Consider the following 16,385-nt stretch of genomic DNA (forward strand, 5'->3'; position numbering starts at 1 on the left):
CACAGCCGTCCTTTGAGAGTCGAGGCATAATTTAAGCGTTAATTAAGATTTTAAAAGCCTAAACGGTTTTGCAGAAAAATAAAACAAGACACACATAGACAAAGAGGGGTAAAAGGGTGTTGGTAACATCTCGTTATCTTGTTTGTCTGTATACCAACTCTTTTAATTCATCAAATTCAATTCATCCAAATGTGTCAATCACTTTAATCTATCTCAAATTAGGTAAATTTATATACATTGGTTAGACATATGCATTTTAGTCTTTTGAACCTTACATTTTGTACTTAGAATATATATCCATACATATATCTCTATCTGCATTTGTACATTTACGTACATTCCACATAATATTGACTTCACACACCTGATTTTCACCATAATTGACATTAAATTTTTCATTTTTTTGTCTTTTGAGTATGTGCAAATAAATTTAGCATTCCATGAGTGGTAAAATCATAATTTTTACAGTCCAACTGCATAAAAATATTAATTAATATTTATTTATGTCTTTTGTTGCAATAACTGGATGATGAAACATGCCCCACAAATGCAATGGCAATAAAATGTCAGGGCTTGGTCATAAAACAGTTGCCATTTCAATTGCCAGACACAAAAAGTCACAAAACCCAGAAACTTAACTACCGCAGAGCAATAAACTTAAATGACGCACAAATAAATTTATATTTACACACACAGAGAGACATAAACCATGAAATACATGTGTATATTATATAAAGAATATAAAATGCAATTTTCCTTCCATTTTTTTTTAACCTATAAACACATTATTGGCTTTAAGTAATAAATTACAACATTTGGGTAGCGAGTATCTAAAAGTTGTCAGTAGACGAAATACAACTAACAAATTTCTGTCCTCAATACTAAAACAACTACACTTGCCAGAAAAAATATCCGTACACCATGAGAACATAACAATTTGTCAAAAAAATTGTGATTTAATAAACTTAAAAGTATGAAATTGCTATTCATATGTTCAACATAGTTATTGTCCAATATATTTAACTCGTTTTTACACGATTCTATTATTTTAAATTAAAATTAGCAAACAAAAACAAAAAACTTCATAAGAAAGAAACAGAAAAAGTATCCGTACAACAAAATAAAAACCTAAAAAATATTCAAAAATCTTATAATATATATAAAATATCGAACAAACATAATAATAAAACAGACCTATCAAATTATAACTTTATCGCTATTATTATCCAATGTAAACTTGAATTTTCTACATAATACTTGCATGTACGGATAGTTTTTCTGGCAAGTGTAAGTGATTCTGTTTTATTAGTTCCTTTAATTAATGAATCCATCGAACTATTCTAAGATTGCAATCGTGACCTTGAAATTTTACTGGACCCTTTATTTACTACGGCTTGTTATTTAATCAGGATAGACATTAGAAGGATCTTAGTTGTTCAGGTTTTAGAAAGGTCCTGGGCTCTTTGTTAACGGGTTTCAAAAATTTATAATATATTTCTCACTAAGGCTAGTTTTCATACTTCATCTAATCTCCTTAATGAACGGCTTAACTTAAGTTTAATCCCAGTATCTCAAGCTGATCAAGAAAATATATTCTTTATGGTGACTGAAACGTCGTCGTTTTCTAATAAATGGGGCACGTATTGGTTATATTTTGTGAAATATTTAATTATACTCTTCCATAATTACTTTTTACATTTTCTTTGGATTTTAAAAAACGAGAACTGTTTGATCTGTCATTTTGTTTCCGTTTCCATTTAAACATTACACAATGAATGATATTAACAACTTGTTTAGTATACATTTTCAATGAAACATTTTTGTTGTGGGTGCGTCAGGTAATTTAAGTGGGCGAAACATAATTCGACTTTTAATTTAGTTATTATTTGGACAGCAATTCGAGAGTTGTCAGAAATACTTTTAATATGACTTTGACATGCAACGGAGGAAATCTTACCAAAGCAAAACAAAACGAAAACTAAAATGGTTTTTGGGTTTTTTTGAAAGACAAAACGAAAACTACACACAGAGCAGCGAAAAAAGAATTCTAATTGAGCACAGTAGCTGCGGGAACAGAGGCAGGGGGGGTAGCACGGCAGCAGCAGCAGCAATGTTGTTGATAGCAATCAACATCAATTAAAGCAGCTGTCTGTCTTTCCCTCTCTGCCCAAGTCGTGTAATTATATTTGTTGCCATCATCATCATCATCATTATCATCATCATCATCAGCAGCAGCAGCAACATCAACGTTGTCAATGCACTGAGGCGACTTTGCAATTCTCGTCAGTAAGTAGTAACAGCAGCAACATGTTGTTGCGGCGCCTCTGTCTGTCTATTTGTCATTCTGTCTGACTACCTCTGAGTGTGTGGTGTGTAGTGTGTGTGTGTGTGTCTCGTCAGATGGCAACTGTTGATAATTATAATCCGCTTGTGGTTAAAATGGTGTTGCCTACCTTAGTAGCGATAAGCGCGCATGAATAATTATGTTGCCGCGAGTTGTTGTTGCTGTTGCTGCTGCTACTCCTGACAATGTCGCCTCTTGCCCAATGCGCGACAACAACTCATGAATAATTAATGCATTGGCCGGCCTGCTGCTGCTGCTACTTTTCTTGGCAAAATGTTGCAGCAGCAACTTGTCTCCTTTGGTCGCTCTCGCTTTGCTTTGCTTGTTGAAATATCTTTTCAATTATAGCAGGAAATCGTGAATTATATATATGTATATACAAGAGAGGGCATTGGTGCTATTATTTTGATTAAACTTGACAGTTTCTTTTTTTCTTTTTGCCTTTTGATGCCTTTTGCCGACAACAATTAACACTTGAACAGTAGCACAGAAGCGGCACAAGCACGGCAGCAGCAGCTTTCAACTTAATTTGTATGAAATTTATGCAAAAATTCCCACATTAAATTAAATAAGCAATGGGCTGGCTTTGGCTTCGGATTGGTTTTTTTGTTTTTTTTTTGTCTAAACCAGAGAGAGAAACATTTTGAGGCGGTCGTCGCACAATTGGCACTTGAAAGGCATCAAGATACAATAGCAATAACTGCAGTAACAGCAGTAGGCTGGCTGGCTGGCTGTGATGGAGGGGAGAAGAGAGGGGGCAGGCAGGGAACAACAAACAAGCCAAACAAGTATTGCTGCTGCCTGCCGTGCCAAGGCAACAACAGCCGATAAAAGGCAACAGCAAACAAAAAAGCAAGGCACATCCAAGGGTCGGTTCTCTCTCTCTCTCTCTCTCTCTCTTTGTCTCTGTGTCTCACTCTTGGCTGGCTGGGAATTGAATTCCATTCAAAAGACAGCAGCCAGCAATAGCAAAGAGAAACACTAGAGGAAAGGAGGCTGTTTGTCATACTTGCAGCAAAAGCCTGGAGAACTGGAGGCTGTCCAAGTGAAATGGCTTACATGCATTTCTTTCTCCCTCTCTCTTTCTCTCTGTCGTCTCTTTCCCTGTCTTTTCCCCCCTTGATTATTTGAATGCAGGGAGCAGGCGTGTTGAGGTGTGTTGGCGATAGCATCTTGCATAAAATTACTGCTGCCAGCGACAGCAGCAACAGCAGCAGCAGCAGCAGTAGTCGTAGTAGGGAGCTGCAGCCACCAGCGACGAGTCTGAGATGCTGTGCCACTGATAGCCTCGAAATTGTTGGCAGTTGCAATTTGCTGTTTGGAATTTTAAGCGAGCCAACAATGAAGTTCAAGCCAAGCCAAGGAGCCAAGGAGCAGAGGATGATGATGCCGCCGATGCCGATTCCGATGCCGAAGCGAAAAGGCAGAAGGAGAAAACAGAATGGCCAGACTGCAACATCATTCTCATGCTCATCAGCAACAACAGCAGCAGCAGCATCCAATAGCAAGTTCAGATAAACCTCAAGTTGTGGCGGCTACAACTTTAACCCTTGGCAAGGCTCTAAATGAACGAATTTAGCAATTGGCAATTACAGTGAATATCGATTATTTGCAACAGATAATTATTTATTACCATATACATAGAGTAACCACAATTATTCAATTATTTTATTAATTGATATCTTTTAACACCAAATTATGTGAGAGTTGTCAGTTGTCTTCAACTATCACAAAATGAGAACAATTTTTGGATTTCGAGGTAGCTTAACTTTGGTGATTCTTTTAATAGGGAATATTTCTATTATCCCTCTCATAAAGTTTGCTTTCGGTGGGTTAAATTTTTGACTTATTCCTGGACCTAAATATTGCAATAACAAAACGAATAAAAAGAAGAAAAGGGCCACAATGCGAGCAGGCAGGGAGGGAGGTAGTTTCGCTCCTGCTTTGCGCCTTTCATTTTTGGCCGTCTTTCTGTATTTTTTTTGGTTAGTTCCAATTCAATTTTTGTTGCTTTTGCTGTTGTTGGCTTTGTTTTGTTTGGCTTTTGTATAAAATCCGAATGCCGTGCAAAAATCGAAATAAGATATAGCAACAACAACTACAACTACAACAACAGCAGCAGCAGCAGCAGCAGCCAGCCAGCACGATTTATGTTAATCAGACAAGAAGGCGGCGGCAAAAAGCTGACGAAGTGAACGGAAGGAGGTAAATGTGGATGAGGAAACAGAAATGATAGAAGCGCGAGGGGTAAACACAAGACAAGGGGAGTGAGACGAAGAGGGAGCAAGTGGCAGCGCCAGTCGTTGCATTCAATCATCTTTTATCTGGCATCGCCGCCGCAGTGAAGGAAGATAAAGTTGTCTCTTGTTGTTGTTTTTTCCCCGTTTTTACTCTATGAAGTTTGTAGAATATATCTCTTTGTCGCCTTTCGGCTGTTAATATGTATCGCTTAGATACATTTGGAGCACTTTCAGATTTTTCTCCTTTTAGTAGAGAGCAGAGTCATTCATGTTTTGTAATTCGATTGTTCCTGTTCATTTCGTTTCTGTGAGATTTCAATTTGCCAATTATTTTCTACCCTTTCTCCCCAGCTCACTCTTCTAGGTCTCTCTCTCTCTGTCTGCCTCTGTCCTTCTGTCTTTCTCCTGCTAGATTTTACCTTATTTGCGAGAAAGTTTTCTTTAAGTCAGCTTAAGTTTAAGTACAAATAAAGGACATGTAATTTGATTTCAAAACTTGTTCATTATTGACTCTTGAACAAAGAGAGTGCAATAAAGAAGGATACAAAAAGAAAAAGAAATTTTGAAATTCATTTAGAAAACTAGTCCATTCGGATCATTATTAAAGCAAACAAGCTTTCTGGCCATAAAAGCCCAAATATATTTGTCTATATAAACGTAAAATATACCCAACGTTAATTCATATTTAAACTAGATCGATTGTTAAGTGAGGTGTTTCCTAGTTATTAATGTGCATATCGATCTATGTAAATATCATTTCGATATCTGTTAATAGTCTACCTGCAATTAGTATAGAATCAACGACTGAAGTCAGATTGAAGAGTCATCTGGGTAAATTAACACAATTTACAGGGGAAGAGGGGAATGTGGTGGGCGATAAGTGGGAGTTAACCAACCTGCAAATGAAAAAGAAAAACAACATTTAATTAATTTTAATCAATATGATATATAGCGGAGATTTAATATGTATTTTGGATTAAAATGTATTTTTAAATATATATGCGCATGTATCTGTACTGTTTGCATTTAATTTGCAAATTTAATCCGTCAATTCTGTAAAGGTTGAGGGCTTTATGGCCACAAAACAAATACAAATTAAATTGACTGCAGAGGGAGAGGGAAGGAAGGAGGAAGAGGAACTCAAAGAAGGGGTGGGGAAGAAGGGGTAAATGTAAGTGTCGCCAGCCCGTCTACAGCTACAGTGAAAATTCATTAGCTAGAGAAAGAATTTCTTCTTTTTAGTTTCTTTTCTCTTCGGGTGTCTTTAAATATTTAAACATAAAAATTTCAACAAAACTTTTGCCAGGCGTTGGATATTTTTAGTGTAAATAAACCACACAATGTTTTAAACGATCATAAAAATGAATTAGGGGACTTCATTTCTTTCTTCTTAATTTCTGTTTTTTGTTTACTTTAGATTAGTGCAAGGTGAAAAAACCTTAAGTCCGATAGTTAAGCGATAAATAAAAATAATTGAGATATTTTTGGTTTTTAGCTTCAAGTTAGGGAATTTAAACAATTTAATTTTTCTCAGGTCACCCTATTGTGGACTGCTGAATCGCTGACTCACTCACTGACTAGATGACCGGCTGACTAGTTTTGTAGACTTGTTCTGCTTGTGCACTCGGCCAAAAAGAATAAAAGAAAATAAAGAAATAAAAAGAAGAAAAAAGGAGGAAAAGAGAACTAGCAGCAGTTGTGCCATTTTGGCGCTTTTCATGCACTTTTTGCGCCGGATGTGCAGCAAAAAAAAAAAAAACACACACACACACACAAACACATACATACATATATATGTATGTACAAATAAAATGCCAAAAACGTGAAAAAGAAAATGTTGTAATTTCAACAAAGCACCAAAAGAAAAAGGGCACAAAAAACCTACAACAACAAGTTGGGAAAAGTGACGGAACAAATTTTACTCCCTTTTTTTTTTTTGTGAAAAAAAAACTTTTATCGGCTCTGGGGTAAATGCGTTTTTGATGCTGCTCGTCGAAGGGGGTTACAACCCATTGTGCGGGAGGGTGGGATTGGGTTGCTTTCTAGTAGTTGTTGCATTGTGTGTGGGTTTTAGCCTCTGGCACTTGGCATAAAGCAACAACAACAACAGAAACAAAAACAAAAAGTTTATGCATTAAGCTTATGCCAATTATGAGTTTCTTTTGCGTTTTGTTTCATACTTTTCTGCTTCTTTAAAAACATAAAAACTCTCATCCCCTTCATCCCCCGTTCTACAGTCTGCTCCTTTCTATTTTTTATATTTTTTTTGTTTTGTTGGAAAATTGAAACAACTTTTGCAATTACTTTCCGCAAACAAAACAAATGTGTGCGAGTCACGCAATCTGACGACTACTGTTGTACACCCCACCCCACCCCACCCCTCCAACACTCAATAATTATCCAGCATTGTTTGTGTATGTATTTATGCATACATATTCGTACATTCCATACAAAATGGTAATGACAATAACAAGACTGAGTGGCGGAGAGGCAAAGAGAGTGTGTACAAGCAGGTGGAAGAAAGAGCGAGAGCGACAAAAGGATTGAGAATAAGAGGCAATATCAATATAAAGCTGTTAAATTGTTGTTTTAGCGCTCGACTGTCGCCTGAGTAACGAGTGTTGTATACAGTGGAACCTCATTAGGAACACCCTCCTAATATATGTATATATGTATGTACATATGTGCAAAGGTCGTAGTGAAATTATAATTTATGTATAAATTAATTGTTCTCAAAACACACACAAACTATAATTGTTATTATCATCATTACAAATTAATTTATAACGTTAGTCAGGGCAAATTGTGATTTCAGTAGTTTAATTAAGCTGTTAGAGAGAGAGATGTTAAAAATGGTTTTATTTGAAATATGTAAAAATCTTTTGAAGCAAACACATTTCGATAACCGATATCTTTATCTACTGAACAAATTTACAAAAACGAACGTCAACTAATAGAAAATAACGACTATAGAAAGAGATTTCCTTTTTCTGCTCCTTTAACTTGTGTTCCTTCTCTTTCGTTGGTATGTATTGTATTGTGGTCTACGTCCCATTGCGGTATGCAACAATTTTATTATTACAGTTATTTGACTTGCAGAGGACGACACATCCACACAAGCACCATACAATACATTTCATGCACACAAGCACACACATACATGCATACATAAGCAGTTTGTGCTGCTGACTATCAACTGCCAGGCAGGAGCAAGCAGTCAGGCAGGCAGGCAGGCAGGCAAACAAGCAGGAGGCATTGGCATTGCAATTTGCATTGTTTGCTCACTCCGACTCACTCCTTTGTCCATCTCAGTCACTCCTGCACTGTGAGTCTGTCTGCGTGTGTGAATGTTTTTTAAACCAACGCCCACATATGCACACACCTACGCAAGGGATTGCTGTCTCCGCAATTCTATTAAATTATGTGTGTACGCTCCCCACCATCCACTCTCACACCAACTTAATTCCACTCTCTCTCTCTCTCTCTCTCTCTCAATCCACTGCCTCACTCTGTTAAATTGCCTTATGCAATTGCCATTGAGCGAATTGTTGCTCACTAAATAAAATTTACCGTTAACACCACCATACCAACAAAACTCTATATACTTGTTGTCTGCATTCAATAATTCAATTATGCATGCCATTTAATGTCTCCATGAACGTACATTAGTATCTACATATGTATGCATATTTGTGTGCATCTGAATCTATGCATGGGAGTGCGTGAATGAGTATAAAGCAGTTTGTTAATAAAGTTTATATGTATACTTATATGTAGGTACATATGTTCATGCATTTGTATGTATGTGTAGGAAATTGATGGTTTTTAACTTTAAAATGTATGCGTTTATTAAAGAAAGTGGAAGAAGAATTTGAAGTTTAAACATTCTCTTCTTCTTCTTTAAGAAATCAAGGAATTCGCAAAACATCCTCAATTCATTCTTTTAGAGCCAAAAATACTTTTTTTTTATTAGTTGAGTTTTTCACCTTGAAAGCAGAAAGAAGAAGTTTTTCCAACGTCAATTAAAAGTTAATCAAATTGTCTTTCATTCTGTAACTTTTAAACTGATTGTGAAATTTACAAATTTTGAAAATAAAACATCTCATATTTCTGTTAATTTTATTTCAATTCCAATCAACAATATTAACAGTACATATACCTACTGTAAAATAAAAGATAGTCCGTATTCCATTTGGCTATCTCATAAAATTGACAACAATCGACATAACAGTCACAAAAATGGAAAACTTAACAGAAGTTAAATTTTTCCTTAACCAAGGAAACATTATTAAATTTGCTTTTCTTTTAGACCGACTGTCCAAATGACTATTTGTCAAACACTTGCTCTAAATGTCTAGACTCTAGAGAATTTTCTTTACAATAATTGCTGCCTTTTATTTATGACCAGAAATTTTTTTGCTGACTTGTCTGAGTTCTAATTAAAACATTCTGGTTGTGTTTTTTTTTTCTTTGCTTGCATTTGCATACGCCCACAACTAAAACAGAACAAGCTGAGAAAAAAAAAATAATAAAAATTAATGAAAAATGCCTGCGCGCATACTTTTTGAGTTCAATGTCTTCTCATAAATTAAACCAAATGTCAGCAAAACTTAATTTCATTTGTCAATTTTTGTTGAATGAATTCTATATTTAAATCACGTGGCCAATATATGTGTGTATGTGTGTATGTATATGGTCGTATCTATATCACCTGTTTCTTTCTTTATACAACATTTAACACAAATAATTTGAATTCACTTCGTTTGGTTGATTTTTTTACTCTGTGTGTGTTCTTCTGTTTCTCAATAAATAGTGTAAATTAATTAGAGTGGAATTTATTTTGCGCACACAAACACACACACACACACACACACAGCAGGCATAGATAAACATTTATTAGCAGCAAAAGGGTAAAGGGATAGAGACTGAGGGTGAGGCGGCGAGTTCTTCTCCTCCTCCTCCTCCTACTTTTGTCCCACTGACAATTTACGCCAAATGCCTGGTAATTTAATTGAAAATGGCAGCCTCGGGCACCCAACTGACTAGCCCCAAGTCCCTGAGGCACACAAACACATACTCATATGTATGTATCGCTATGCTTATATGTGTGTATGTATGTATTTACGTGCGGCACTTGGCACGTTCCGTGCCAGCGAAAAATTCTCATAATAATTAAACGAAAACGCGTTGATTGCATGCAATTTGCATTTTACGACTGGCCGAGACGACGACAACAACAACAACAACAAAAAACAACTACAACACGGCAAGCAGATATCAGATCTCTTTTTTCCCTCCCTCTTCCTGCCTCTCACTCACTCACTCACTGTATCCATTAGCCCAGCCAGCTATCTGGGCCCACTCTGCATGTTAGGGTAGGCCGATCAGACAAATGGCTCGCTGACCAGGTCGAGTAATTGAAACTCAATAAGCAAAAGCTATTATTGTTACCACTTTCATATGACGCCGCCCACAACAAAGTCGAATCGATAATAATGACGACGATGACGACACTGTTGATTAGCATTAGATTAACCAAAATTAGCTTCCTTCTTTCATACCTTTATACAAAGGTAAATACATCAAGTATCAATATGTACAGTTGTGGTGAGAAGAATAGCACCACCAATTCAATATCAAACTGTTTGTCATAAGAGGAAACTGTCCATCTTTGACGTATTCTCTAATATTTTAGTTTTAAGAATAAAAAATTTCCTTTAGCAAGAAAATTTGGCAAGAAAATTGCTTTAGGATATCATACTTTAACTAGAATCTTTCACTAATTTTTTGCGTTAACAAAGTAAAAAGGTTGTAAGTGTGATTCAGTTAGATCTTGATAATGTTTCTCAGTTCAGTAGAAAGAAGCACAACTTTGCACAAGAAAGGGTTTAATAAAGGTCAATTATATTTGCAAATATATAATAAATCAACTATTTATTTCACAGAAGTCATATTATTAAGTGAAAAGAATTTCAATCGATTGCCATTTGTAGACTTGTTTAGACCACATTTAAAAGGCATTAAAAAGCATTTAATGGCTTGTTGTTGTTTCTTTCCCCCTTTTTATAAATAAACTTATGACTGCAATTTTCATTTGGCCAATTTCCTTTTCGTTTTCAATCAACGCAAACGGCTAACAAGCTGCTACAGCCCTCCTCGACCCCTTTCAGAAAGTCATTGACGTCTGCCAGAAAAGATCAAAAGAGTTTCACAGTTTTCAATATCGGGAAAGAGAAAAATCAACACACAATTTGCCAAGAAATCAAAAACAGAAAAAACACACACACACACACAGAGAAAAACGCAAATTGAAATTAAATTAAATTTTTTCTTTCAATTTGTGAAATTAAAGATGGGGTAAACATAGCGGAGTTTAGTTTTATGTTTTTGTACTACCTTCTTCAGCGACAATCTAAGTATAAACTTTTTTGTTAGCTTTTCCATTAGATTGTTGTGGCTTTAGAGCTTCTTGTGGTATTTTGTACAATTTTCCCCGCCTCCAACAATACAATTTTGTTTTATTGTTTTAAATAAGTCAAAGCATTGCGACAAATTCGTGACATGTTGGAGAGTAGACAATTCTTAGGAAAACACATTGGAGCACATATATATATGGATTTATATTCGTCCTGATGGAATGTACAGGGTATCAGATATTTCAAACACTTTTGATCGATCCCATTAGATTTATTCCAATTGGTTTTAAATCGCACGAACTAAATGCCTTAAAAGACTTATTACTTCTCTGATAAAGGAAGGTTATGAAAAAGAAACGAAAAGTTCTTGTTCCAATTTAAGGATCTCAAGTTTTATTATCATTTGGTATCAAGTATTTCAATATGTTCTTTCGATATACCTGTTCATTTAACTAGGTTACAGGGTATTCGTTCAGATACTTAACTTTTTTTCAATTATGACTATGTGGTATTTTGATTTTAGGGAGGAAGCGGTAATAGGAATGCGATGTGGGCGTTGCCCGTCTTGGATGGTTGTGCCACGCCACTTGGTTCATTGCCAAAAAAAAAATATATATATTTTGATTTTTTCTAATATTTCTTCTTGAAGATTTATGCCTGTGTACCCGGCAAAGCAAAAAGGCAAAAGCAAAAACATTCTTTTGTTTTTCCCTCATCATTTTCATCGGCAAAGAATGAGAAATCTCTTCGGGGCACTTAAACATGAGTTATAGAGATTCAGTTGGATATATACCAAGCAGATATATCCATGTATGTATGTATGTGTGTGTGTGTGTGTGTGTGTGTAATACTTTCTGCATATTTCTCTACTACTTATTATGCCGGGCCATTTATTTATTTGCTGTTAATTAATGTCAAGCATTTCAATAAACAATTAAAAGGAATGCGGCTCAATTGAAATTTATGAATGCCGCTTTTGGCGCCCCCCCTCGTCCCCGGCCTAGGCCTCAGTCTCTGCCCCCCGCCCCGTCCATGGCCCTGGCATTGCCGCTGGCGTTCATTTAGTAATAAATTAATTTTGTAGGTTCGGATTTTTTTTTGTTGTGTTTTAATGTTTTTTGTGGTGTTCCTTTTTGTATTTCGTTTTTGGCGAGCTGTTTCATGCTTCATGGCGCATGAAATGCAACAGTCCAGCGCAACAACAAAATGTTGCATAAATGAAATCTGTTTCAGTTGTTGTTGCTGTTGTTCAGGGCAATGTAAATGTTGTGCAAACACAATAGGCGCCAGGCCATTTAAGCTTTAAATTCAGTTTGCCGATTCAAGTTAACATTTATGCAACCAGTCAACAAACCGAACAGACAAAAGCGACAGACAGAACGATAGACTGATGGCGGCAGGAGTCAGAAGAGGCAGAGGCGGACGCAACAACAACGGCCGCAATGAGCGGCATGCCTGTTGGCCATTTTGCGCCTCACCTCAATTTGTGGGCACAGTGCCACGCCCTCTGACGGTGCATTTATACCTATGTATATATACCGATATCGTCTGACTGACCAACCGACCGACCTCCTGTGGTTTGTATTGCGTGCCAAAGTTGCCGCCTTTTTGCATTGGCCAGCCAATGTCCTATCCGGGCCTCAAAAACGGCCGAAAGCAAAACCAAACTCTCACAGAGAGACAGAGATAAACAAGGAGTCGGAGAGGGAGAGCAAATAGAGGGAATATTTCGCGGGTTACACTGTCCAACTTTTAGTTGTATACTCGTAGTTTTCATCGTTTGACGTTAACTCCGAGAAAAGCTTTGGTAAATGAAAAGTTTGACCAAAGTAAAGTCAATTCAAGTGGTCTTCTGAAATGGATTAGTTCACATAATGAATCTCTTGAATGTAGACTGAATCGATTCCGTTCTGAGACGCATATGAGTATTCACAGTAATCACAGTAAGCAATTACATTAAATCAATCAATTAAATTTCATTATAGAAACGTTGCTTGTGACGTAATCTATCCGTGATAATGATAAGATAATCATCAAAAGAGTCAATCCAAAACAAGGCAGGATTATCGCAATATTCATTTCTTTTGAACAATAATGTTTCATTATTTTTGACGGGAAGCAGTCATTTTTGATGTTTAGAGTAATAAACTTTTCAATAGGATGTAAGCAAGACTCTTTCGGGGGCATGCCATAAATTGTTGGCTAAAAGATATGCTGTTGGCCAGTGTCTGTGTGTTGTAGTCAAAACTTGTTTGCATTGTTTGCAATTAACGACGGGCCACAAAAACGCAGGAATAACTAAAATATGCATGAAAACAATAATCAATGCAATGCACAACCCAAAACAAAACAAAAACCGGCAATCAAACCAGGTGAACACACAGAAACACACACACATACACACACACATACATATATATTCGGAACTAAAAACTGCAACAACTACAATAATAATAACATCGGCAACCAGGCAATGCAGTTTGCTCGATTAAATTTTAAGTGCCGTGTCATTAAAATCGCGTGAGAGGTCGCCCATAGTGTTTAGCCAATGGGACACGAGACGAGAGGGGTTGGTTTTGGGAGCAGGGGACGGGTTGTAGGTAGGTAGGTGAGGTGAGGTGAGATGAGGTGTTTTGAGTTGGGTTAGGTAGGTAGGGTAGCGATTTGCTTGGACTGTTAAACGAGCTGTGAAAACAAAAGAAAAACGAAGGGAAACAATAACACAACAAGAGGAACAAAAACAAGCTGCAAATTGGGCGGGGAATGAGTAAAAACTGTTAAAAACCGATGAGAAGAACATAATGCAAAGGGAATACGAAAGTTAATTGAGAATAATAAAGCAGAAACCACGATTACTACCTGAATGAATACTTTAATATTACAATATTTCCACTCATTTTACACAGATTTGTTCAGAGTATCTTTATGAAATGTTAATTTACATATATGAATATATGTATAAACAATAACTTAGTTCATTAAGCATGAAAGAAAGAGATAGCTTACAGTCGATAATAAGTTTAATTTTAAAAATACCAGAAACCTTAGTTTTAAGAAAAATTGTTTTTAATTATTACTTTGTCACATTTGGGTACTTTAATATGTAATTATTAAGCCACAATAATAATTATTTTAATTCCAATGGCTCTTTAAAAAAATTAAGTGTAAACATGTAAAAATATTTATACGAGTTTCATTTTAAATTTAATTTTCATTAGAAATATGTATTGGTGTAATTTGAGAGGCAATTAGCAATAAACTTAAATTTGTCTTTAAACAAGGTCAAATAATTGAGGAATAATCAGAGACCTTAACATATAAGTTTATTTTGTAATATAATCGAAAAAAGATTCTGTTCTACTTCAAAATATAAGCAAAGCAATCGCTATTTGTGCACTTCCTTATGGAAAAATGAACCTTTAATCAATAGTTGCTAAAGATTTAATATACATGATACATGAGCCGTGGTAATTTCTGAACCGTGACTTTAACCATTAACTTGATCATTAACACCCACATCATCATCATCATCATCATCATCGTCATCATCATCATTATTATCATGATCATCGAGTTGCTGATTAGAATTATTATGGTTATCAGCGCTGGCATTATAATTATACCAAGTCAATTAGCCAAGAATCGGGAAAATGCTTCCCCCCATTTCAACTTTTCTTTATTTTTCGAGGTCCTAGCACACACAGCGTGTTCTCTCTCTCTCTCTCTCTATTTGTGCCTTCGTCATCATCCATCCTTGTTCTCCTCATGTTCGTCATTGTTGTGTCATTAGGCCGAAAACATAAAAGGCGCAAAGGGGCGCTCTAATTAAAATTACAACAACGTGAAGCAAGTGAAAAAGACGTGAACGAGAGAAGGGAAAAGGAGCAAGAGCAACAATGGATAAGCAATAACAGGCAACACACAAAACACAGCAACAAAGGCGCAAAAGAAAGACGAAAAAGTAATTGAGTCGGAAAACAGGGGAAAGAGGAAAGGAAAAACACACACAGGAAAAAAAAAAACCAACCGAAAACAGGCGGCAACACAGCAAACCGACCCCAGCAACCCCCCAAATGCCACCACCCTTCAGAAGGGCCTGGCAGGAGGCGTTTAAATTAATGATGAGCATCCTGTTTGACCCGTCACAGGGTCGCTTCGGCGAGAGTGGGGCTAGGGGTGGGGCAGAGCAGTCACTAAGGTAAATAACACACTTTGCCAATATGAGAAATTGAATTAATAAAAGAAGAGAACGAAAAAAAAAAGTGTTATTCTTAATTTGCCATATGCACGTAATTAAAGTAAATTTCACTACAGGGAAAACTCGCCCAACCTCAATCAGGGCGGACTTTTTCACTGCATACATCATTATTTCGCCTTGTCGCTGTCCACCCAAGAAGAGTCTTCACTGTATTAAAGCTGATTTCAGGCTTGACTTGGCTCCATCAACACAGAGAACGAAAGGATGGTGATTTAGGGAGTGGGAGGAGGGCGAGTCAAATAAAAATGCAAAAACGTAGCTGCTGTTGGATTTTATTCGCGCATTTCACATTTTATCAGGCATTACGTATACGACCCAGAGTACGCTTAGTGTTTGCCTCGAGGGCAAGTCAGAAGGAGAAAGAAACGGGGGAGAAACAAGAGCAGGAGCAGCAGCAACCGCAGTCAGGGCATATCCTGTGTGGAAGCCTTATCCTTCTCTTTCTCTTCAATCACTCCCTTTCCTCTACGCTCTTCTCTCTTTAGCCTCCTGCTGGTTTTCAGGACATATTTTTTTTATGCCCGCTCACTTCTCGTACATGGCATATCCGGTGTTGAGCAGGCAAGAAGGGGAACTAGTAGCAGGACACAGGACGACAAAGAGAGAGACAGAGAGAGAGAGGGCGGAGGTGAGGGCGGAGAACGAGGGCGAAACGTGCAATGGCAGCTGGAATTTACAATGCCCTGGCTCTGGCCCTGGCACACACAAACACACAGAAACTCTGCGCACAAATATAAAATATCCTGCCAGCTTGTGTGGCGCTTCCTGTGTGTAGAAGGAAAGCACCCTCCTCCTCCTTCTTCTCCTATCACCCGCCACTGCCACCAACCTGACATTTATTTTGTCGCAGGATTCTTGCCACTCCTTTCCCCATTTCTCTGCTGTTGTTGGGCGTTGCTATTGTTTTCCCCAGAAGCTTTTGCAGTACTTTTTGTTTACAGTTCGAGAAAAACACAAAAAATGTCCAACCATTTTTTGCGTTAAAGGGTTTGAAAGCTAAGCAAAGGAAAATTACTTAAATTATGCAAAAAATGCAAAAAGTGAAATACATAAATGTAAATTTTAATAAAGTCATTGCTATAACACGTGCCTCCGCGCCACTCCTTCCTCAACACACGCACATACAC

This window comes from Drosophila willistoni (assembly GCF_018902025.1).
Source record: "Drosophila willistoni isolate 14030-0811.24 chromosome 2L unlocalized genomic scaffold, UCI_dwil_1.1 Seg168, whole genome shotgun sequence".
In the NCBI taxonomy this organism is placed as follows: Eukaryota; Metazoa; Arthropoda; class Insecta; order Diptera; family Drosophilidae; genus Drosophila; species Drosophila willistoni.